The sequence below is a fragment of the Triturus cristatus genome, chromosome 4_1 (assembly GCF_964204655.1).
Source record: "Triturus cristatus chromosome 4_1, aTriCri1.1, whole genome shotgun sequence".
NCBI classification, from domain to species: domain Eukaryota; kingdom Metazoa; phylum Chordata; class Amphibia; order Caudata; family Salamandridae; genus Triturus; species Triturus cristatus.
The window spans coordinates 597736631-597760174 of NC_140585.1; the positions used below are offsets into that span (position 1 = coordinate 597736631).

At 44.6% G+C, this 23544-nt stretch overlaps 1 long non-coding RNA gene across 3 annotated transcripts in view; it reads left to right on the plus strand.

Annotated features, from left to right (window-relative positions):
- LOC146855267 (uncharacterized) overlaps positions 1-23544 on the plus strand; it is a 139583-nt gene that overhangs the window by 95196 nt on the left and 20843 nt on the right. The window lies entirely within an intron of this gene.

The window sequence follows — 23544 nt, forward strand, 5'->3', positions numbered from 1 at the left end:
GTTGAATGAAGGAGACACATTACCAATAGCTTACAAATCTCATTTGTACACACCAGCGAAAATGCGAATTTCGACTGTTGAAAAAATATTAACTGCGGTCCAGATTGAGATCCTGAAGGAGTGATCTCTGGCGCAGGGGAAACACATTCTTATGGTTTTGCTTATACTGGCGTTAGAAGCAGTGACAATGGTTAGTGTATCATATTCTAAAGCTTTGCGTTCACTTTGGATACAATGGGCTAGTTCTTTGACATTGGCTGTCGTTGCTTCCCTTGGATCAGTACAAATGTATCAGCTATACCGACGGCTCGGCACACCCGGCCATCGGGCCCAAACATGCTTATTCAGCGGCTTGCACTATTGTGGCTGGTTCAATTGTAAATGGTGAGTTTAAATCTTCCATAGTACACATGCAAGCACTTGGAGATTGTACAGCACAATTGGTGGAGCTGCGCTCTCTGATTTTGGCTCTTGAATTTGCAGATCCTAAGGTGAACACTCTTGTCGTCTCCGATTCCTACTACTGTGTGCAGGCTCACAATGATAATTTATTCTTTTTGTCTCAGAATGATTTTATGAGACTTTAAAGGTAGCGCAATAAAGAATAAAATGCTTTGGGTCCGAGTGGCATAACTTAAAGAACGTTTGTCGCTCATACAACTTATACATACTCTTGGCCATCAGCGTGTGGGAACACATGCTGTTGGCAATTCTTTGGCTGATGAGGGAGCCAAATCTGCAGTGGCCACATGTTCAGTTGCAGCAGTTACTAGGTCCATGACTAAAATTGATAATGATATTCTGGCAGCGATAGCTGCTACGAAGGATGGTACAGTTTTTCCACAAGGTTTCCCTTCTAAGTATTCTTATCATTTGTCACCCGAGCAAGTCCCTTTTGCTACAATACCATCAGTTGGGGATCGGCTGATTCCCAATGAGGACTGCAGACTTCATTTGATCATAGCCGCTTTTGCTCATGCCGGAGTTTCTATGACTGTTTCTATCTTACAGCAACATTATTGGTGGAGTGGTCTATATAGACAAACCCGTAATCATGAACTATCTTGTGACGTTTGTCAGCAGATTAAACCATCTACGGTTACACGTCCACCACAAACACAGCTGTATATTTCAAATCAACCTTTTGGCTGTATTTATCTTGATCACTGTGGTCCGTTGACATCTGATACTACATATAAACATATTTTAGTTGCAGTTGATTTGTGCACTAGATTCCTTTGGGTTTGGCCACAACGCAGTGCTGACACTCGAAGTGTCATTAGAGATTTGCGTGTCTTTGTCAGGACTTTTGCCTGTGGCACCTTCCATTCTGACCAAGGTCCGGCGTTTGCTTCTAAGGCGTACAAAGACGCAATGAGGTCTCTGGGGGTGCTGGTGAAGTTTTCATCTCGATACAGGCCTGAGGGCAATTCTATAGTGAAGCGAATGAACCATGACTTAAAGCAATTTTTGACAGCTAGAGTCTCAGGTTCTGGCTGACTCATTTGTATGGGGTTCAACGTGCACGTAATAAGCTCCCGATAAGATCTCTGGGTGGGCGGCCCCCATACGAAATGCTCTTTGGCATTAAGATGTTTGTGCCAGACCTTGATGGTCTCGACATTGTGGCTGCTGCCGCAACCTTTGACATAGATAACCATTCTACTATGTTGCAGGAACTAATAGAGACCCGTGACACACTGACTAGAGATCATTTACCCTCTTCCACTGAGACGGCGATGCTGATTCCTGTTGCCGGCTGGCTTCCTAAAGTTGGACATCTGGTACGGAAAAAGCTGGAGAACAAAAAATAATTTGGTCCCTCTTATCGTGCACTGGTACCATTTCTTGGATTGAAGGGTACTCAAAAAGTCATTTTACCTCCTTTGCCTGGTCTCAAGGAAAACAGATTTATTTCAATTGACAATGTCAAGCTACACCATATGGCCAATACTGAATAGTGTAACTTCCAGTATTCCACGCCAGGATGTTTTGCTGAATCCAATGGCTCCAGCATCTTTAACTAGTGCCCACGTTGTGGAGGGGGAGTTGGAAACATCTATTGACTTCTTGCCTATTGTCCCTTCATCTTCCTCCAATGCAGACGTCGAGTATGATTCCCCCCCTCGAGAGGTCCAAATTGACATTCCCAATGTTCCTGAAAGTTCTATATATCATCCATCTGATGCTGCAGAGCCTCCTTTGTTGCTCTTGAGAGAAAGCGGTTACTACATGGATCGTACAAGTTTCTCATACGATTCATCTTCTTTGTCCTTATCTGTGTCGGCTCCAACGCGTACATGTCTTTTCATCACCTGGTTCAAAAAGACTGACCTGGGCCCACCTTGGACATACATCTGGCTGGTGTTCATACTTATCTTCCTTTTCATGTGGATTGGTTTTGTGACAGTGTTCTTCCTGCTAATCAATGGTCATTATTTGCCAGAACGCTCTGCTGTGAAGTTAGTTGATGGAATTCTGGCTCCACATACATCATCCCATATCATGAAACATGATCAAGCCCTCGTGAACATTGCGGCCTTTCCCGTTGCTGATAGGATCGTTTGGGATAAGGTTGCATTCGATGTCCATGGTCCGACGGAGTCCTGAACATTCCATATGTGTTCCGCATTTCACTAGGAGATGTAATAATACAGGACATATACTCAGATAACTGGGATGTTATATTATGCTGCATGATTGATTGATTGATTGATTGCATTTGATGCTGAAGATTTGTATTTGAATTCAGTCAATTATGCTGATATATTCTGCTGCCAACACTATGGCCATCATTTCTTGCATAAATCAAACAAGTTTTTTAATTTTACCCAGTGGGAACCGTGACCGGCTCCCTTAAAGGGGAGTTCTAAAAGTCACCGAGATAAGTTTACATACTTTTAGAGTTCAATGCCTCCAATCCTGGGTCCTATTTCTATAAGTTAAAAATGCCATCCCAAGCTAAATTCATGTTAACTCACACAAAATTGATTTATTCTAATTCCTTTAGGACCTATTTAGCATTACATAGTTACAAACACTGGAAAAATACCATTGATTTAAAATCCACTTGGGGTACTAAAAACTGGCAGGTCCAAGGTGCCGAAGTTTTGCATTGTGCGTGTCTAATTCCAACTAAAATTTTGTTTTTAAAAGACAAGGTGCTTTGGTTTGGCTAGAGCCAAACTGTTGAATCTTCCGTCCATTCCTTCATTGGCTGTGTATGATATGTGGCATAAATGCACCAATCATACCCCCGATGTCCTGCAAACCCTATTTATGAATAGCAGTATAAATGTCTCTGCCGTGGACCCCTTAGAGTGGTTGTTGTGGCCCACCAATTCCAATGCATGTCAACTATGTTTTCTTAATGCATCAATAGGTTTCACACAGTCTAGACCACATCCACATTTCCCACATTCTCATTCAGTCACCACATATTCGGTGGGGGAATTGTGTCAGCAACCATTAGGCAACTCAACGCTATCGTCAGTGAAACAACACCTGTCCCTCTTGTCAGGTGACATCGATTTGGCTGATTTTATTTTAGGTCCTAAATCACCCAGATTTAGATGATTTATCTATGAGGCATATCATGAATTATGGAAACGTTCTCAGATGGAAGCTGCGGTGTGTCTGCGCCAAATTAACAAAGCAAATTTGGGAAAGGTTCTTGCAGTTGTCGACAATATCATTAATACATTGTCTTCCGGTATTTATCTGTGTATCTGTGTTATACCATGGTCAAAATCAATTGCGATCTAATGCAATTTGCATGGATGTTGCAGATGCTCAAAATGGGAAAAGTTTCTTGGGATTATTTGAATGCTTCTGCATTGTTTTTGCTATTTAATTGGACTGATAAACAGAAGTTTGTCTATGAAAGACGCATCTTACACGCTGTTGCATATAGAACAATTGGAAGAGTTAGCCTTTTCTGTAGCAGAAATTGATTCAGCTGTGTGGTTAATACATGGCGTTATTTCTCTACCAATCTCACTATTTCAGTTCACATCTTGCATGAAACACTTCTCGGTTGGCCGCTTTGAGCCCCTGGGTAGTGCTTTTATTCACAAATTTTGGTGCTTGCCTTTCACATACAGATGTCAGCACGCGGATAAGGAGGTTTTCCTAACAGGGGAGGAGTGCGATTCCACAGTGGGACATTCCCTAGTATGGAAACAAAGTTAAATTGCACGGCACTTGTAATGTTTCGGCCCCTAATCTGGCTTGTTTTTTAAAAGGTAGCCCGTCACGGCAATTATTCCCGTGCTCATGTTGCTTTCAAATGGAAGTTATCTTATTTTGAATAACCACGACTGCTGTTTATGACTGGCAGGCATCCCGTATATAGTAATGGTTTCGCAACGTGTTACTTTTTGCAGCAATGTCCTCTTTCCGCCCCCACATGGGGTTGTAGATAGTTCGCTTTGGCCTTCCATTCCAACTTTGAAAACGGATTTCAATAAACTAAGAAGACTCAAAGCTCTATTGTTTCAACAAGAAATACCTGTCACATCAGTGCAAGAGACGTTTGAATTGCAGGTGGCGAGAACCGCAAGTGAGATACACTCACTACTGAACACCAAACTCCAACTTCATCATGGAGAAATGATATACCAAATATTTAATGCGTCACTGAAGGCCTGGCACATTTTTTTAAAACTTGTGGGATCTGGCTTTGTGTCCTCCTTTTAGACGATTTTTGAAGTAATATCATCTTTTATCCATTCTATTTTTTCCAGTGTGTTCTGAGGTTTTCCACTGACCCTCGTGCTGAGGGGTGCCGTGCTGGTCCTTCTGCTCCTGTTACGCAATGGCTGCCCTTCTTGTGGTACTGCACAGACCGGGCCACTTGCAACTGTACCGTGACCGAATGCAACAACTTTTTGGATGCTTGCCATTGGCGATGCTTGGCATAAGTTATGGACTTACTTTTCACCTCACCTACTTCACTTGCGTGCAACCTGTGTTCTATTGTCTACAGTGCCCCTTCCATTGGGCCTTGGATTTCTACATCTCCAATGCGTCCGGTGCTGACTTAGACTATGATCTTTTGGTGGGTCCATTGCTGGCCCATAACCAGGCCTGTTCTGGGGGTGGCCGTTTGATGCATGCCACTGCACTTGGACTGTTGGCTGAGTGGAATGCCTGTGAGGCTGCACAGAGCCTCTTGCAACAAAGTTTCATCGAGTATCCCATAAGTTGCTCGGGGCATGAGGAGCATGTGTGTTCCTTTGATCTCCTCAACTGTATGGCATCCCTTTTTGCTCCGAAAGACAGGGATGACGTTTTGGAACAAATTGCATTCTTGGGTTCACGAACTTTGATGAGTTTTCTGGACTTGCTTTAATATCATTTTAAATTAGACTTTTGGTCTCCTCCCGATTTGGACTTTTTTGCAAGCATGTTTTGACTCTGCTTATCTTGGCACTCTGTTTTTTTTTCTATTTGCTATGATCTGGCTAAGGGCAGGGTGTAGTATGGCTGATAGGGACATAGTCGACATAGCTAAGTTAGCATGAGCCCAGCTGCCATGATGCTGCTTTTGTGCACGTTACTATATGACTTTATTTTTGCACGATTCTGTTTAAGTTTTTCACATGAGAACCGTCGGCTTGGTGCGTTCTCTGCTGGTTTCTGGAGTTTAGTCTGAACACTGTTGGCAAGATCAATAAACAATGCCCCTTGTTATTCTGTTCTGGTTAGTCCCTAGCACCTAGACAAAACATGCTTACACAGCAGCTGCTGCTGCTGGAAACACGTGCTTTGATATTATGGGGATGCATGTTTGGTTAACACACACTTGGAGAGGATTCTTCTAGGGAGAAGAGCCATGCGGTTCCTATGACGTAGATACACCATCTAGGCACTAAGGTATAGGGTCTGCTGACAAAGCCCAGAGGTCTTCTATTATATAATAATACAACTTCTTACCAAGGCGAGGGTGGTTGGGCCTTATAGTCCTTTATCCACTTTCTTTATATGATGATATCTCCCTTTATGATATATGATCTTGCTGCAATGCTAACTATGTTGCTATTATGCATTTTGCTGCTGGTTGTGGCTCGTATACTGTGTTTTAGAGCACAATAGTTAAAATAAAAATTTTGAACTATATTTGTGTCTTGTTCAATTCTTGTTGTGGACATGTAAGAGTCTTGTTACTGCGATTCCTGGGAAATCCAGGAGTGTTGTGTTCTGGGGTGTCTAATCATTTGCATCTTCCTGATTGTTTAGGAGAGCGAGTGAGACACTATAGCTAGTCGGTCCTGGGATAGTGGGTACTGAGGCGGTTGGAAGGCATAGCCCCTATACACCAAGGTCCCGTATTCCTGCGCATAGTTCTGTGTATGTGCAGAATTCCTGCAACACAGGGGAGGAGTGATGGGCACACTCAAACTGCACATGAATGTTTTACCGGCTGTCTTGGGCCGGCCAAAAATTCTTGCAGACTTTGCATGTTCCCCACCTGGCTGCATTACACAGCTTAGTGGGGAACATGCACAGGCTCTATGTACACGTCTGAACACCGAACCACGGAGCTCAGACCAATCACAATGCTGCATTGCAGCATTGTCATTGGCTAGGGGAACTCAGAAGAACCAATCACAATGCTGCATTGCAACGCTGTCATTGGCTTAGGGAGCCTGGGAGCCCGGTTGCTTCCTGCGAAGAGGAGAGGCAGCAGTCTGGCGGCGAATGGCTGTCTTTCTTTATTATTTCCTTTTCTTTCTACCCCCGCCCTGCTCCCTACCAGCCGCCACTGAAAGCATAACCATTAAATGCAAGAAAACTTCATGATCATATTCTACAATTATAAAGAGTCTGCTTAATGTTCTTACTAAGAGTAAAACAAATGAAATGGTTGGAACATCTGACAAATTGCATGAATAAAGTACGTTGTCTGCGAACAAAGTGAAAACATGGTGCTAGTGATAAAGTGGACCACAAAGGTGATCACACATCTGAAAAGAAAAAGATAGTGGTAGACTATATACAATTCAGTAGGAGCGTTCATAGAAAATTAGAGATCACAGAAATGTTTCTCTAAAAAAAACAGTAAATATCTGCATTACTGCGGTGGAATGTCATTGACATTTTGACCTTAAGCGTGTAAACGGATCATCATCAGGATCAAAAACAATTGGGTAAGCACTGTAGATAACAACTGTCAAATTATGGTTGGTGAATATGCAGAGCTGACTTGAGGCACTAGCAGTGGAGGCTGGTGACAACTGAAAGTGATAGGGTGCAAAATTTCATTTTGAGTGTCCGTTGGCGAGCTGACGCAGTGAGCGAGCCCGACCGTCATAACAAAGGCTCTCCCCCCCGAGAATTAAAAAAAAAAAAAAAAAGATTGGGCATATGGTACGTTTTCAATCAAATTTGAGAAAGCAACAATGTTTATAAAGCAAATGTGAAAGTGCAGTTATGACATCAATAAAGAGATTTCATATGATAATCACTAAGGTATCCAGGGCCGGACTGGCTGTAGCGGGCATTTCCCTGGAGGGCCGCCAGTGTGGGGGCCGGTTTTGGGCCCCCTGGGGGCCGTTTCTGTTAACGGGGCGGCAATATTGGCCCCCTGTAACAAAATCGTCCGAAACCGGCCCTAGCAAACAGATCAGCTGAACCCCCACCCCGACCAGGGGGCCGGCCGAGCAGTTGCCAGGGTCGGGTTCGGTTCCCAGTCCGGCCCTGGAGGTAGCTGCTTATTCAGTATAACCACAGAACTTCATAGCAGATTACCAGATAACAATGCGGAGTACCTCACAGATTTCTTTATCTTTCGGCCATAGAGGCACTGACAACCAACTTTCTCGTGTAACAAGCTCTAATGCTCTTGGCCGACTCCGCACCACATAAAATGGCAAAGAAAGAAATATAATTCCAGTACGTTTTGAGAATTGTCAAAAGTCAAACACACCTATACCTAGCTATGCGTATACTAGTTAGAATTTTGAAGGGAGGGGAAATCTCCAAGCATACGGGGGTGTAAGTACCGCGGCCTAGGGTGACCAACTGTCCGTAAATTTCATGGATCGTCCGTAATTTGGACCTCATGTCTGTTGTCAATAAGGATACTTTTTACGGACACCTTTTGTTTGTAATTTTGCGCCTTGCAGGGAGCAGAGCTGTTCCCCTGCGAGAGGCCTAAGCTCCCTGATGAGGCTGCCTCGCACTCATCATAGGAGCATAAGAGCAGTCCCACTCGCCCACTGTCATTCTGTCTGCAGCTGATTGCCACATACTGAATGACAATGGGCCAGTTCAGGCTCTTACAGCATGTGGTGGCCTCCTCCTGCCCCGGTCTAGGGCAGGGCATTCCTTTAGGGTTAGTGTAAAGATCTCTCCACATAAGTTGAAGTTGAATATCTTTATTGGTAGTACAAAGTATCAGGTACCTCCAGCTTCCTTCTCCTGCTCTCTAGCTCTAACCTCCCCTTCCTTGAACAACAACATTCCATCCTAGCAACACCTCTAACATTCCATATTAAAGGAGTCTCCACAGTTAGATGGAAGAAATGTACAAAACAAACATACAAAGTAAAAAAAAAGAGGTTATAGTTCTTACACAGCCTCATCATTTCAGAGCTGAAGCATTTGTATTATTATATCAAACAAAGACATAGTTGCTGCTTTTTTAGATATTTTATGCAACTAACATCCATTGACAAAGCCAATAGTCCTGGCTTTTCGTAGGTCTGATGGTACTGGATGCAATGATATAAACAGCAAAATACCAGTCGGGTGGCACATTATGCTCAGCATATATTTTAAGGTGAGGAGTTTTAAGCCATGTCCTTAATTACATCAAATACGCCCCTTGGAGAGATCCCCAGATTTTTCATCCCACTTAAAGCCCTGGAAACAACACCATGTCACAGTTACCTCACGTCCTGGCACTGTGCATCATGCATGACTCATGACCTCCAAGTTTTCAGATTGCCTATGTGCAGGGGCATAGTGAACCCTCCCCCACCACACCCCTTGCTTTAGGAACTACAACGTGGTTGAAGTTCTAGATGAGCCTCTTCTGTCTGCAACTGGATAGGTGGGTGGATGGGTGAAGGGGGGAGGCTAAGTGAAAGGGGAATAGAGAGAGAAAGGGAGGATGGAAGGATGAATGATAGCATGGATGAATGATTGACAGAATGGATGGGCGAATGGGTGCATGGATGAGTGAAAAGAAGAATGTAAAGATGGATGAGTGAAAGAATGCATACATGAGTTAAAGGGAGGGTGGAGAGCTGGAAGAAAGGATGGATGGATGAGTGAAAGGGTGAACGGATAAGTGAAGGGTGGATGGATGAGTAAGTAAAAGGATGGCTGGATGGGTGAAAGGGTAAAATATTGGATGAATGAGTGAATTAATGGATGGGTGGAAGAGTGGATGGATGAGTGAAAGGAGGGCTTGGGTGAAAGGGTAAATTGTTGGATGGATGAGTGAATTGATGGATGGGTGAAAGGGTGGATGGATGAGTGAAATGATGGATGGAAGGATAGATGATGGATAGGTGTGCAAATGGTTAAAAAGCTTTGGACATGAATGGGCAGACCAGATGGAAGGACATAATGAATGATGAATAAAAGAATTATTAATCAATGACATTTCGAGTGACACCCAACTGCTACTTGAATGTAACACTAGTAATGGTAAATGTTTGCATGTTTTGTTTTAGGTGTAATATTTTAGGGAAAGTCTCATAGTGCCATAAGCTGTGCTTGAGATGTATATTGTGTTTGTAGCAATAGGCAGGGTGTCAAAAATAAATTATGTAATAGTGTATTGACAGTGTATTCTCTAAGAAATCTGCGGGGGGAAAAGCACCTTTGTGACTTCTGTCAGCTGGTGCAACTCTGCGAAGCCCCCATAAGCAAAGTCAGATTCCATATTTTAAGTTCCACTTGCTGAAACACCCATAATGAGTTCCCTACAGTGGGTTAATAGTAGCAATCCTCCCTTTCGTTCACCTATGCGTGCCACTTTACATCTCACAATGGCACTCAGATATGAGATGCTAGTAACAAAGTCTATCCGAGCAGATATTCCTGACCACTCCTCTCACGAAACATGCCTGCTCAGGACCATGAGTTGTAAACAAAATATCAGACTGGTAAACCCAGTGCAGTAACCATATAAATAGGTTATCATCATATGAAATACCGCAAAAAGACCTGCACAGTTGCTCAAACCTGCACGCATACCGAAAAACTGAGAAGCGCACGATTGTCTCAACCTAACATATTTTGACTTGTACTTAATTGGTTGTCTATTTACGTACCTTTATACTATCGCACAACTTGCTCTGATGTGTCTGTAAAACGTACCGTTTGTCCCAAAGTTTTGTCCTACATTTTGACCCTCTGTCTTAATTTTTTGTCCTGAATTTTGACCCTCTGTCCTGAATTTTTACATTTACTGTCCTGAATTTGCACATATGCCAGTTGGTCACCCTACCGCGGCCACTTGTGAATCTGCCCAGACGCCACAGAGTTGTTTATATGGACTGACCCAGTTCCGCAATCGTGAAAGCTCTCAGGAGAAATCAAAACCAAATATTCAGAGGTATGTCCACTAGATGGCAGAAGCGCCAAAACAATCAAAAATGTATAAACGTAATCTTCTGGCTTGGCTTGAGTAAACGCTTCAATGTTCCCTGTGTGTTTTGTATATATTTATGATGATCATCACGTTCTTCGTTTGTCAATCTTTGCTAAGATGACAAAACATATTATATTGCGCAATAATTACACTCCTCGCTGTAGTTGAAGCGTAAAAGGCAATTTATTAGGACAAGGTTGTAAACACAATAATTTAACCAAATAACATCATTAACTATAACAAACCCCAAACAAACCTTTCATTCACACATCCATTCTCCCCTCAATCCTGTTAATCTCTTCCCGTTTCACTCTATCACCTCCTCCATCTCTCCATTCACCTTCTCACTTATCTTTCAACATCCTCTCCTATATCTCCAGCTGTCGCACTCTTGCCTCCCGCACCCACATCAATAACCTGCTTCCCCCCTCCCGGAGGGGTGGATGTGCCCGTCAGTGACTCCCCACCCCTCCAAAGTACTGCCAACCCAAACCTAACAACCCGTCCTAAACTGGCACGCAGGGCCGGACTGGCCGTAGCGGGCACCGGGTGTTTCCCTGGTGGGCCGTCAGGGTGGGGGCCGGTTTTGAGCCCTTGGGGGGCCGTTTTTGCAGCATAGCTGCAATATCGGCCCCTGTAACAAAATCGGCCGAAACCGGCCCTAGCAAACAGCTCGGCCACACCCCCAACACTCCAGGGGGCCGGCCGAGCACTTTGCCAGGGCCGGTTTTGGTTCCCAGTCCGGCCCTGCTGGCATGCTATAACCAGCCCATCACCTTGCCCTTAAACTTGTAGGGTGGGTGGCTGGTCCAAAAACTTGATCAACCCTCCCCAGTGGCGCCGGGTGCAGGAAGAGAAAGAAACTCCTCCCCTGCACCCTTATAACGCTACCCTAATCGGCCACCCCTTGACCCCTACAGCTATGCCTTTCCGGCCACTTGCGCGTAAACCCAATCTAAGAAAGGAACATGGGCCCTTCCAATAGTAATAATATGAAGGGTGCAAATCGGTTCAGGGCCATTTTCTATTAACACCCTCGCCCCAATTTAGGAAGCAAGGAGAAAAATCCCTGCAGTTTCTCATAGTGCTGGATAATGTGATTGGCTCCTGGCTTCCTGCTCTGTAGCCAACGCTCTGCACTTGTTTATTCACGAGAAGTGAAGCCTTCAGCATCAGCAGAGAAGGACAACACATCTAAGCCTAGGTTCACAGGAGAGGTCTGAACCTGCTGCACGTTGTTTGGAAGCAGGGTCAAACTGGGAGCTTAAATCAGCCTTGGCAAAAATTGTAAATGCAGTCCACATATGCAGATGTGCTAAGGCGCGCTAGAACCAGAGCAACTCTTTCAATTTGCAGCTGGGGTCGAGTAATGTGTACCACCATACCGGCCTTCAAGTGTCTAACCGGACTCCTGGGGTTCCAGCCTCCCCTGCCCACTGGCCAGTACGGCCATGTTTGGAAGGCAAGGCGCTGCTCTGTTTTCTAGACCCCTAGATCAGGGCCCAGACTAGAGTCTGTCCGGGAGGAATGACAGCCTTGCTGACTCGGAAAAAACCTGCAAGCCAAGGTATAATTTCCATCATGAGTGGGTTGAGAAAACTGTGGCTGCTGGTGAGCCTGCCCTGGCCCGTTGACTGTCCTGTCTGTGGACCGGTGCTGAAGTCTGGTAGTGTGTGCCAAGGTACATGATTCAGCTGCGAGGGCGGCCTGAAAATGAAACTCACGCCCTCTGACTTTGTGGGCCACCCATATCTCCATTTCCTAAGGAACATCAGTGCCCTCCTCTCTCACCAGACCCTTGACTGCTTCTCATCATGTGCTCCAAGACAGCTGCCCTCCGCTGGAGCCATGAACACCATGGCCTATGATTTACAGCAGACACCATAAGCTGAAATGGGAAGCCGGTGCTCCCCGTGGGAGACCCCCAGCACCGTAGGGGCGCCTGTGGACACCAAAAACCTTGAGCACAAGTTTGTAGAGACACAAGAGCTTAATTCAATGTACCTGATAAAATCGGCTTCAGAATGAGCCTGTCACACCTGTCGTATTTGAGCTGAATGCCTTGACAGTACACACCCGGTGCGCCCACCTAGGATCCTGCGCTTTGATAATATTATGCAATTATAGATGTGTTGCACGCTTCCTTCTAATACATCACAGCGTACCAGCTTTTTAACAATCCCCAGTTCTATTGTGCCACCTACTTTTGCTTCTCAGGGTTAAAAGTGGCTGGCTAGATGTGTCCACTGTCTGCTTTACACCACTCTGCGACTCAACTCAGCCTGGCTATGGCACAAAGTCAGGTATGGTCTCCATCTTCCTCCACGAGAGGCGGAGAGACAGGGTGGCTGAGCAGCTCAGCAATGACAGAAAGGGGCAATCATTGCATGGCTTCACAATAAGCCATTACAGTGATTGGTAATTGCTCCATGGGTAGAGCCTCCCACCCTGCGATGCTTCATGTGCACAAACTGCACCAGAGGCCTTGACTAGGCCTAGCAACACGTCTCTTATCCAATCCAGACGCTGCTCCCTTGTTTTTACACAGCACGAGAGAAGTGCTAGGCAGGGGCGTAGGAGATACTACATTTCTGGGGGGAACAAGGATAACCTTTTGAACTTTCCAGTGACCCTATACAAATCGTCCATTGTATGAGAGCCGTAGGCTCCGTTAACCAAATACAATCAAATAGTTTTGTAGTGAAACATCGATAAAGGCAGGCTTGTAGTCACAGTTTGCAAGTATGTTTTAATTGTTATTTCCACTCACAAAGAAATTAGATCAAATTTGATAATACATGTTTTTGAATCTTACATCTTCATGTATCAAGCAAACAAAGGTGGGATGAAAGAAAGGAATAATAACCTGACATTCCTAAACGCCAAAATGCAATTGGACACATTTTGGAGTGTATTGGAGACAGGCTGCAGGCACACAGATCTGTAAGAGCAGAGAAATGTCCACTTTCTTAAAGTGGCATATCTAAAATAGTAATGTGAAATCCAACCTTACCAGTAAATAGGATTTATCATTGCCATTCCAGAGATATAAAACATAACACAGCTACTCCTTTCTAACCAGAAATTACTGCTTAAAAGAGTGTGTTAAGGAATTCCCAATGTTAACCTATGAGAGGAGTAGGCCTTACAGTTGTGAAAAACGAATGTAGGTGGTTTTCACTACAAGGACATGCAAAACTTCAAAGTACATGTCCTACCTTTTAGTAACATAGCACCCTCCCCTATAGGCTAACTGGGGCCTACCTTGAGGTGCTGTGTAATAAAATGGAAGTTTAAGGTGTGGCAAGGGTTTTTTAAAACCAAGCTGACATGTCAGTAAAATTGCACACACAGGCTCTGCAGTGGCAGGCCTGAGACATGCTTTAAGGGCTACTTATGTGGGAGGCATAATCAGTGCTGCAGACCTACTAGTAGCAATTAATTTTGACGCCCTGGGTCTATGGTATACCACTTTATCAAGTACTTACAAGTAAATTAAAAAATGCCAGTTGTGTATACACCAAAGTTACCATGTTTAGGGGAGAAGTGCATGCATTTTTGCACTGGTCAGCAGTGTTAAAATGCTCAGAGTCCTTAGGCCAACAAAAATAATCAGCAAAAAGAGGAGGTAAGCAGGCAAAAAGTATAACGGAAGACCACCCTAAGGCTGTCAGGTTTAATAATACAGTATAAGATTCTGTGTGTTTGAGTATTGAAGTCAGTAGGATCCCTTTAGGAAACCCCTGGTATAGCAGGACACAAGAAGGAGAGAGAGAATAGTTTCTCAAACACTGTAAGTTTATTGACTGCATTCCTATGGCTGGAGGGTGGAGAAACCCTTAATGCATCGCAAAGTATACAATACATTGCAGAAACTTTTGTTGTCTAATCTATGAGAAGTGTTATTGCGGATGGATGATATGAGTGTAGAGTGCACTCAAGCACATTATCTTGCACAAAAATATAAGAAGTCCTATGAGATACATTTACAAAAAGAATTAGCCTTGTGTGGGATGCTCCCAAAAATGAGATGTACAGTGTTTGTGTGGAAGAGAGATGCTTACCAATGTAAAAAAGCCAGCTGTTGAGTATAGTGAGATATGCAGAATGAGGTGTGTGGGCAAAGCTCAGATATGAGGTGTTTGTGATGAACATCAGAAACATAGTGTTTGTGTATGAAGCTTACAAATGAATACAGTGGGTGGAAGGTCTCAAATGTGCAGTGCAAGGGATGCACTAAAACACAAAAACGTTGTTATGTGTGAGGCTCACAAAAAATATAAAATGCTCAAAACTAGCAAATATGCCTTGTGCTAGGATTATTCGAGCCAAAATATTGAGCATTTAATGTAAACAATGATTGAAGGCATGCAGGCCTTGTTCAATACTATGATGAATTATTTACAAGTGAAATTTGGAGTGTTGTGTATAAACAGTGAAGTAATCTTTGGGGAATAGTTATTACTACTAAGAAAGAAGGTCAGATGGGCAGGATAACTTGGATATGGATGGTGATGCTCCAGAAGATGAGCCAGGGGTGTCCAACACCCATGACTCTGCTTCTGAGCATGTCAAGGAGGAGACTGAAGACCCCCTACTGGAGAACTCTAGTCCCCCAGGGAATAGTTCTAGTGACACAGAGGGGGGTCCTAGAGGTAGGAGCCCTTTATTCCTCCTTGGAGGGTACAAAGGGTTCAGGGGAGGTTCAAGTCCTTAATGCAACTTCCTCTGCCACTGCAATAGGGACCTCCATCTCTGGCAAGAGAGAGGGTTCTTTAGAAGGCGAATACCACCTGCTCAAACTTGAGAGAGCCAAGTTCAGAATCAAGAAGGTACAGTTGGTCCTAGATAAATAAACTCTAGACGTCCAGAGGGCTAGGAAAAGTTTCAGATTAGAATCCAATGGTGGCAGCACTAGTGAACCTATGGTCAGGGAACACTCCTTTGACACTAGGAACTTGAGCAGGACAATCCCTCCTTACCAGGAGGGTGATGACATCATTAAGTGGATTACTGCTTTAGAGAGGGCTTGCAAAGTTCAGAATGTTCTTCAGGGGCAGTGGGCAGCTATCCTGTGGCTCTCCTTCGCTAACAAAGGTAGAGACAAACTCTTGACTGTAAAGGAAGAAGATGCAGACAATTAGGAAGTCTTGAAGAGTGCACTCATAGATGGGTTTGGGTTAACCACTGAACAATACAGGGTTAAGTTTAGGGACTCACAGAAGGCACTCACTGAAGACTGGGTAGATTTTGTAGATAGTACTATTAAGGCTCTGGAAGGCTGGTTTAGTGGAAGTAATGTGCACGATTATGAAGGATGGTACAATTTACTGGTGTGGGAGCACATCATTAATAACTGTTAAAATCTTAACTGCACCAGTACCTGGTGGACTTGGATCTGACCACTCCCCAAGAACTGGGAAAGTAAGCAGACAAGTTGGTCTGCACCAGGGCCAAACAAAAGTCTCATGGTGGTGGTGACGAGAAGAAGCAATAGTCTTCTAAGGCCCGGGAGAAACGTGGGGAGAGATCTAAAGAAAAAAAGTCTTCAGAAGGTCCCCAAAAATCTTCCTCTGGGGGTGGGTCCCAATCCTCTTTCTCCTCTAACAAGAAACATTGGTGTTATTTGTGTAAGAAATAAATCCATAGGGCAAAGAATGCCAATTTCGCTACGTCTAGGTAGTTGAAGAGGCCCCACAAGTTTAGCTGGGTTAACCTTGGGTACTGAAGTGTGATCTGGCCTAGTCAGGGCACTCACCCAAGCTGTTTTAGTCAGTGGTGGTGGCACTAAGCTTGCCACCCTTATTGTAAGTCCCACTAAATTGGGCAAACACAGACAACAGCCTCTCATGAATGGTCATCACGCTTTAACTTACAGGGACACAGGTGCCAGCGTCACTATGGTGACAGAGAAACTTGTGTCCTGAGCAGATTCTACTTGATCAGATTTACCAAGTGACCAGTGCTAGCAATGTTAGGACAGATTATTCCATGGCAGTTGTTAATCTCAGTTGGGGAAGGGTAAAAGGCCCAGAGAGATGTGGTATCTCAGACCTACTTGTGGACTGCCTACGTGGCACTGATTTTTAATCTTCAGCCTGGTCTGAAGTGCAGTTCAGGACTCATTCAGAAATGATGGGCATTTAAGCCACCAGTGTCTTTGCTGTCACTGGGGCTCAGGCCAAGAAGTTAGGCCCTGAGGAAGCCCTAGATCCTAATAAAATGGACCAGCTTGCTCCTAAGAGAAGGAGCATGAAGGGTAAAGATGTATCCTCCTCTCAGACTCCCAGTGAGACTAAGCCTCCTGAGGGAGATGATCTCAGTACCTGTGAAGGAACTGTCCCAGAGGAGCTTGGGCCTGACAAGACAGAATTATTGTGGGCATACTAACTTCATGTCTAGCTACATCACTGCTATGTGGAAAGAGTGTGGTGTTAACTGTAAGTTTACCACACCCTACCATCCATAGGGCAATGGGGCTTGTTGAAAGGTTCAACAAGACCCTCAAAGGTATGATCATTGTGCTCCCAGAAAAGCTGAGGCTAAAATGGGATGTCTTTCTACCTTGCCTCCCCTTTGCCTACAGAGAGATTCCTCATAAGCGGGTGGGATACAGCCCATTTGAACTTTTGTGTAGATATCCAGCTAGGGGTCCATTATGACTAGTTAAAGAAGGATAGGAGCAATCTATCAAACCTCCCAAACAGGACCTAGTAGACTATGTACTCAGCCTGGGTTCTTGCATGGCTGAGTACATGAAGAAGGCCAGCAAAAATCTTGAGGCCATCCAGGAGCTTCAGAAAGCTTGGCATGACTGAAAGGCTGTACTAGCAGTTTACCAAACAGGACAGAAAGTGTGGGTGTTGGAGCCTATGACCACAGCAGCTCTCCAAGACAAGTGGAGTGGCCCCCACACTATATGGAAAAGAAAGGTGAGGTCACCTACTTAGTTGACCTAGGTACTCTAAGAAATCCCCACATGGTACTTCAGGAATCACCTGAAACCTTTTGTTGACATGGCTGACATGAGCTTGCTCATGGCCAATGATGGGAGACAGGAAGAAGAGAGTGACCCGCTCCCTGATCTCCTACCTCAGGACACTCTTGATGGATCAGTTGAATGAGTAATCTTGGCAGACAGCCTCACTGATCAACAGCAAGTTGATTGCAGACAGGTTTTCAATCAGTTTCCTGGTCTCTGTTCGCTGACACCCAGTCAACTCACCTGGTATACCCATGAAGTGGACACTGGTGACAGCCTGCCTGTGAAGAGCATAATTTACAGATTGCCTGACGATGTCAAAGATTGCATCAGGACAGAGGTCCAAAAGGTGCTGGAGTTAGGGGTCCTTGAGCCTTCAGATAGCCCTTCGGCTAGTCATGTAGTCCTTGTACCAAAACCTCACACCCAGGATCGTAAGAGAGAGATGACGTTTTGTATTGACTATAGAGGCCTCAATGCAGTCACTAGGACTGATGCCCATCCAATTCCAAGGACAGATGAACCCGAGTGATACGTTGGCCTCTGCCAAATGTCTCAGTACATTTGACCTGACTGCTGATTATTCGCATATCTGATTCTATGAGAATGGCAAACTAAAAACAGCATTCCAACCCACAGAGGGCATTATCAATTTATTGTGATGCCTTTTGGTTTATAAAATATGCCTGCCACATTTCAGAGGTTGGTAAATAAAGTCTTAACAGGTCTGGAAGCCCATAGTGCAGCATATCTAGATAATAAGCTGTCTTTAGCTCTACCTGGGAGGATTACCTGGTCCACCTCAGAAATGCACTTAAGGCCCTGCAGAAGGCAGGCCTCCCTATCAAGGCAACAAAGTGCCAGATAGGGCAGAGTAAGGTTGTGCACTTGGGCCACCTTGTAGGCAGAGGCCAAGTTCAACCAATGGAGAGCAAAATACAGACCATCATGAACTGGATTGCTCCCACTATCCAAACTCAGGTCAGAGCTTTCTTGGTCCTGACTGGGTACCACCGGAGGTTTGTTAAGGGACATGGATCCATAGTGACGCCCCTTAATGATCTCACCTCCAAAAGGAGGCCTAAGAAAGTTCAGTGGACAGTTAGCTGCCAGAAGGCATTTGATGACCTGAAGCAAGCCATGTGCTCTGCTCCAATTCTGCAAAGTCCTGACTACTCCAAACTATTCATTGTCCAGACAGATGCTTCTGAGATACGGTGCAGTAAGATCACAGATTAATGCAGAGGGCCAGGATCAACCAGTAGCTGTTATAAGCAGACGGGTGACCCCCAGGGAGATGCGTTGGTCAGCTATTGATAGGGAGGCCTTTGCTGTGGTCTGTACCTTGAAGAAGTTGAGGCAATACCTGTTTGGCCGAAACTGGACAAAGGACAGGGGTGTATTCTCCCCTCTGTCCAACCCCTCCTCTTGAGAGGACCCCTGAGTCTTTCTAACCCTTTACCTAGGGTACTTAAAAGCACCCCTATGGTTGGGTCCTCAGATTCATCGTGGAACAAGACTCACCTCTGAAACCAAGACACTCTTTGACCATCTGGACACTTAGAATTTGTTGGACTTCGACTGGAACCGAGACTGCATCAAGGAAGACTCCTGCTGCTCCTGGTCTCATTGTTCTTCAAATCTTCTGCGTCGCCTGTGTCTGTGCTTCATCCAGGTTCTCCAGAAGACCTGTGAGCATCAAGGGCATCCAAAGTAATCTCCCTTGGAGTGAAGGAGTCACTCCCCTACATCTGCAGCCACCACAACAAAGCTGACTGGTCTGCTGCCCCTGTCATCCTATGGACCTCCCGAGGCCCAGTTACACAAGTGGTAGTTCCGCAGCTCCCTAGAGCCTTGACCTGTCTTCTCTGCAATTTTGAGGACAGTATCCCTCTTCGGAGCTGCTTGGGATCAAACCCCTGTGCACAGTGTTGACTTGCCGTAGGCCAAGGCTTATTGTCTCTGTACTCCAGAGATCATCGAGCTACAAGAAGTTCCAGCCTTCTGCACCTCATCCCTTGATGATCAGCATCCTCACTGCATCTTCTGCACCTCCATCTTTTCTGAGGCACCTGGGGTGATCTTGCGATTACTTCGCCTTCGGCCTGTGGGTCCTCTCAAGGGTCTTTCTCTGTTTCAGTGGGCTCCCTTGCTTGCTTGGGACCAGCGTTGTCTCTCCTGCACTTGGTGAGTCCCTTGAACATTGCTGGTCCCAATGGTTACCACCTTTTGCTTTCCATGGCAGTTGCAGCTACCAAGGCTTGTTGGTGCTCCTGCAGGACACCTTCTACCTGGAAACTGACACCCGATGTGGGACAGCTTGTGCATGGCTCCTGATCTTCCTCAGCATTGCATGGTCCTCACAGCTGCAGTGCCAAGGTCACCATCTTTACTCTTGAACCTCCTGACATTGGTGGGCATTGTGCTTCCGTGCATCCTGGTCACTTCTGAGTGGCATAGACTCTATCCCCTCTGCTTGCAGGTCCTCCTCTTCAAGAAACTAGTTTTGGATTCCACCGTACACCTTCACAGGCTTCTTAAAAGGCATCTTCTTCGAAGTCTTCCATTGTCGTCTACGGCAGGTTCTGATGTCACCTCACCCCCATGCACCCGGCTTCCCTGGTGCAGGTAACCTGGTTCCTGGGGCATCCACAGTAGGGCTATCTCTCCAACCTCTCATCTTCCAAAAGGTTTCTTCTGGGTCCTTCTTTAAAACTGCAACGCGATTTCTCCATTGACTTCCATTGGGCATGCAGCTGTGTTTCCACTCTGTGAGGTACATGGATACTTAGCTTGGGTGGTTCTTTGTGTCCTGTTCTCCTTTGCAGTTCACATTCCACTTTCTTAGTGTATGGTTTTGTCTCCCCGTGGAGACCAGTGTATATTTGTGCTACTTACCTGATTATTTTGAAGTATTCTTGTGTGTATTGTTGATATTTCCAGGTAGGAGATATGCCATAGTGTTAGTGATTGTGTTGCATAATAATAGACTTATATTTATATACACTGTGTGGTTCTTTTTCACTTAATCTACACTGTTGATTAAATATAGTAAAACAAGCTGCTTCCTTCAAGATAAGCCTGAAGGCTGCTCTCCACAGCTACCACTTTGAGAGCTTTCTATGGTTATCAAAGACCACAAAAATCACCAAAAGGGTTGCCTGGATTACTGCAAGGTGCATCACTTCTGAGAGTGTACACCATATACTAAGCCAGCCTCCTGCAACCACCAACACCAGTTCTCCATTTTTTTTTTTTAACTTATTTTTATTGCCTTTTTCATATTTCATACATTGTACATCATTCATATTCTTCCAGTGGTCGTATCCGATTATACATACTGTAATGGTACTTAACAACTGTACTGATTGATGATTCGTAACCAGGAAGCATAAACAATGTATACAGATATCGTAACGTTTATATCCTGCTGTCTCGGGTTCCATATATGGCAAAGGAACTGGGGTTCAACACAGGCATAAACTAGGGGACGGGTATGGAAGAATATATCCAATTACTCTAGTGAGGGTATGTAACGTCGTAAGGGTAAGGCACCTCTGATACTCATGTTTGCCTATCCTAGTTGGTGCGACCGAGTATCGTAATAGTGTGCCTGAAGCTAGGGCTTGGTAAGAGCTCGCGCGGTACCAGTTCTCCATTATACTTCTTCCTCCAGGGCACAAGTCCTAAAAACAGTGAGGCACTAATCAAGTTAGGAAGAATGTAACTGACATCACAGGGCTTGACATCACAACCTATGACCTCACAGGAAGTAGTATCATGAAAAATTCCATCAGATTCTAAGGGGAGAGGATATGGCCTAATGGCTAGAGCGGTCAACCTCAAAGCTGGGGAACCGAGTTTGAATCTCAGAAGGTAGGCTAAACATCCTGTGATTCTGGGCAAATCATTTAAGCTCCCTCATGCCTAGCAAAAATGTATGTGTCTGTCTGTAGCGTAACCAGTGCTCATGTAAAGCGCTCTGATACCTTCAGGTTGAGTTCGCAAAATATAAAACTCTTTAAAAAAGATAAAAAATATTCACATATGTGAAGCAGGTCTATCATGATTACATTTGAGCACATTACAATATTTAACAAATTCGATTTTGTGTTGCAGCTGTGCCATAAAAGTTATGCAACGCCCGAGCAAGACCAAGGCCTCTACTTATACATTTAGTTATTAAGACGCTACCAGAATGAAATTGGCAACAAGTAGAAACGTTGCAGTATATCTGTTCTGCCTAATTGGTTGCAAAGTCTGCATTTTAAAATATCTTATGGGGTTAAGGCACCTGCTGCATTGATCTTTATGTACCTAGTAAATCTCAGGAAACAATAATGATGGTAAGATAGCTCTGGAGGTTAATGAACTTGCTGGAGAGACAGGTGTTTTGTCTAGTCCCAGTTTTTAATTAAAATAGCCTAGAGGGTTAATATGTCTCCTGCAAAGCACATCATGTCACACACAGATGATGGATATTTATTTTATGTAGATGGGTAAGTGGGTTATTGCTTTTAACACAGAGATCCTTTCGTTACTTGCAGTTCATAAATTGTAATCCTTCTCACATAGCACAGCGAATTATATTGGAAAGGACATGACTCCTACATCTTGTAACTCTCATTATCTTATGTAACACACCCTGTAAACTGATTTACACATATATGGTTTATTGTCCATGTATAATGTGTATGTGTGATGCAAAGCACTCCAACACCCTGGATTGGGTTGAGTAGTGCACTAAAAGAAATAAGACAAACTATTGGTATTTAAATTGTTACATGTGTAAATATTAGGACAGACCAACACATCTGACACACTGTAACCCAAGATGTGAGCTTAGACTATGTCTGGTGTTAATTTGAGGTTCAACTGCTCAAAATAAACATTTGAACAAAACATTAGCCTTTAAGTGGCTGAATTGCGCAGTGTGAAACAGTCAAATAAGGAAGGGGCAGGATGCAGACAGCTATCAACAAACTACCTCAAGACTCTTTCTTTGTCCTGGAAGTGCAGGCTGTAGGCAGCCAAGGCAGCTAGAGAGAGGTGAGAAAACATTCCTGCAGGTATGCAGCACAACAAAAGGGAAGGTCACAGGTCAAGTACAGGGCCATTAGCACCTCAAAGCACTAGTACTTCGACTGCCAATGGCCCTGCGACTGACAAGAGAGAGGGGAAATTCTTTTGTACCCTTGTCCCCCGTGTTCCCCCACTACAAAATCTGGGGGATGTCTCCCCAGTGTCCCCCACACTTCCTACGCCCATGGTGCTAGGATTGCCTTGAGCTGAAAAACTCACCGCTCATTAGTAGACCAGGGGTTGGTGAGGCTGCCCCACACCTGAAGCATGAGACCCTAATATGAGCCCCCCAGCCAGCATACATGAATTTGTTAAATTGACCATACTGTCTTAACTATTTTCTAAACACAGTAGGCCCTATGGCTCTCCTCTCTGATAAACTCACAACACATCTCCTCTGCGAAGGACACAAGCCCCAGCTCTGTCTTATTGGTAAACAAACTCACGGAGCCCCCACTCCTTCGTTGTTTTCGGAGTGAATTTCTCTTCTCACAGACACTGAAATATAGCAATACCACAAAAACAGGGAACATCTCAAGCTAAGAGGAACACATGGGGTGCAAGGAGGTGGGGGCCAGTTGCAATCTTTCAATTTCTTCAATATTATTGTATTTTTGCTAGATTCAAGTAAATAAAGACAAGCAACATGGCGTGAGAAAATGACCTTTGTAATCTTCCTCTTTCTTATAAAAATTCCATAAAGTGACGCACATAATTTTTGATAAATTTACAAATTGTGGCATGATTGACGTTCAAACACCTGTCATTAGCTGGACTTGTGGTCAAACAGTTCCTCATTAAAGTGGTATAAAAGAGCTGCCCACAGTCCACTCGACGGAACACCTCGCACCGTGAAACTCTTGGGTCACGA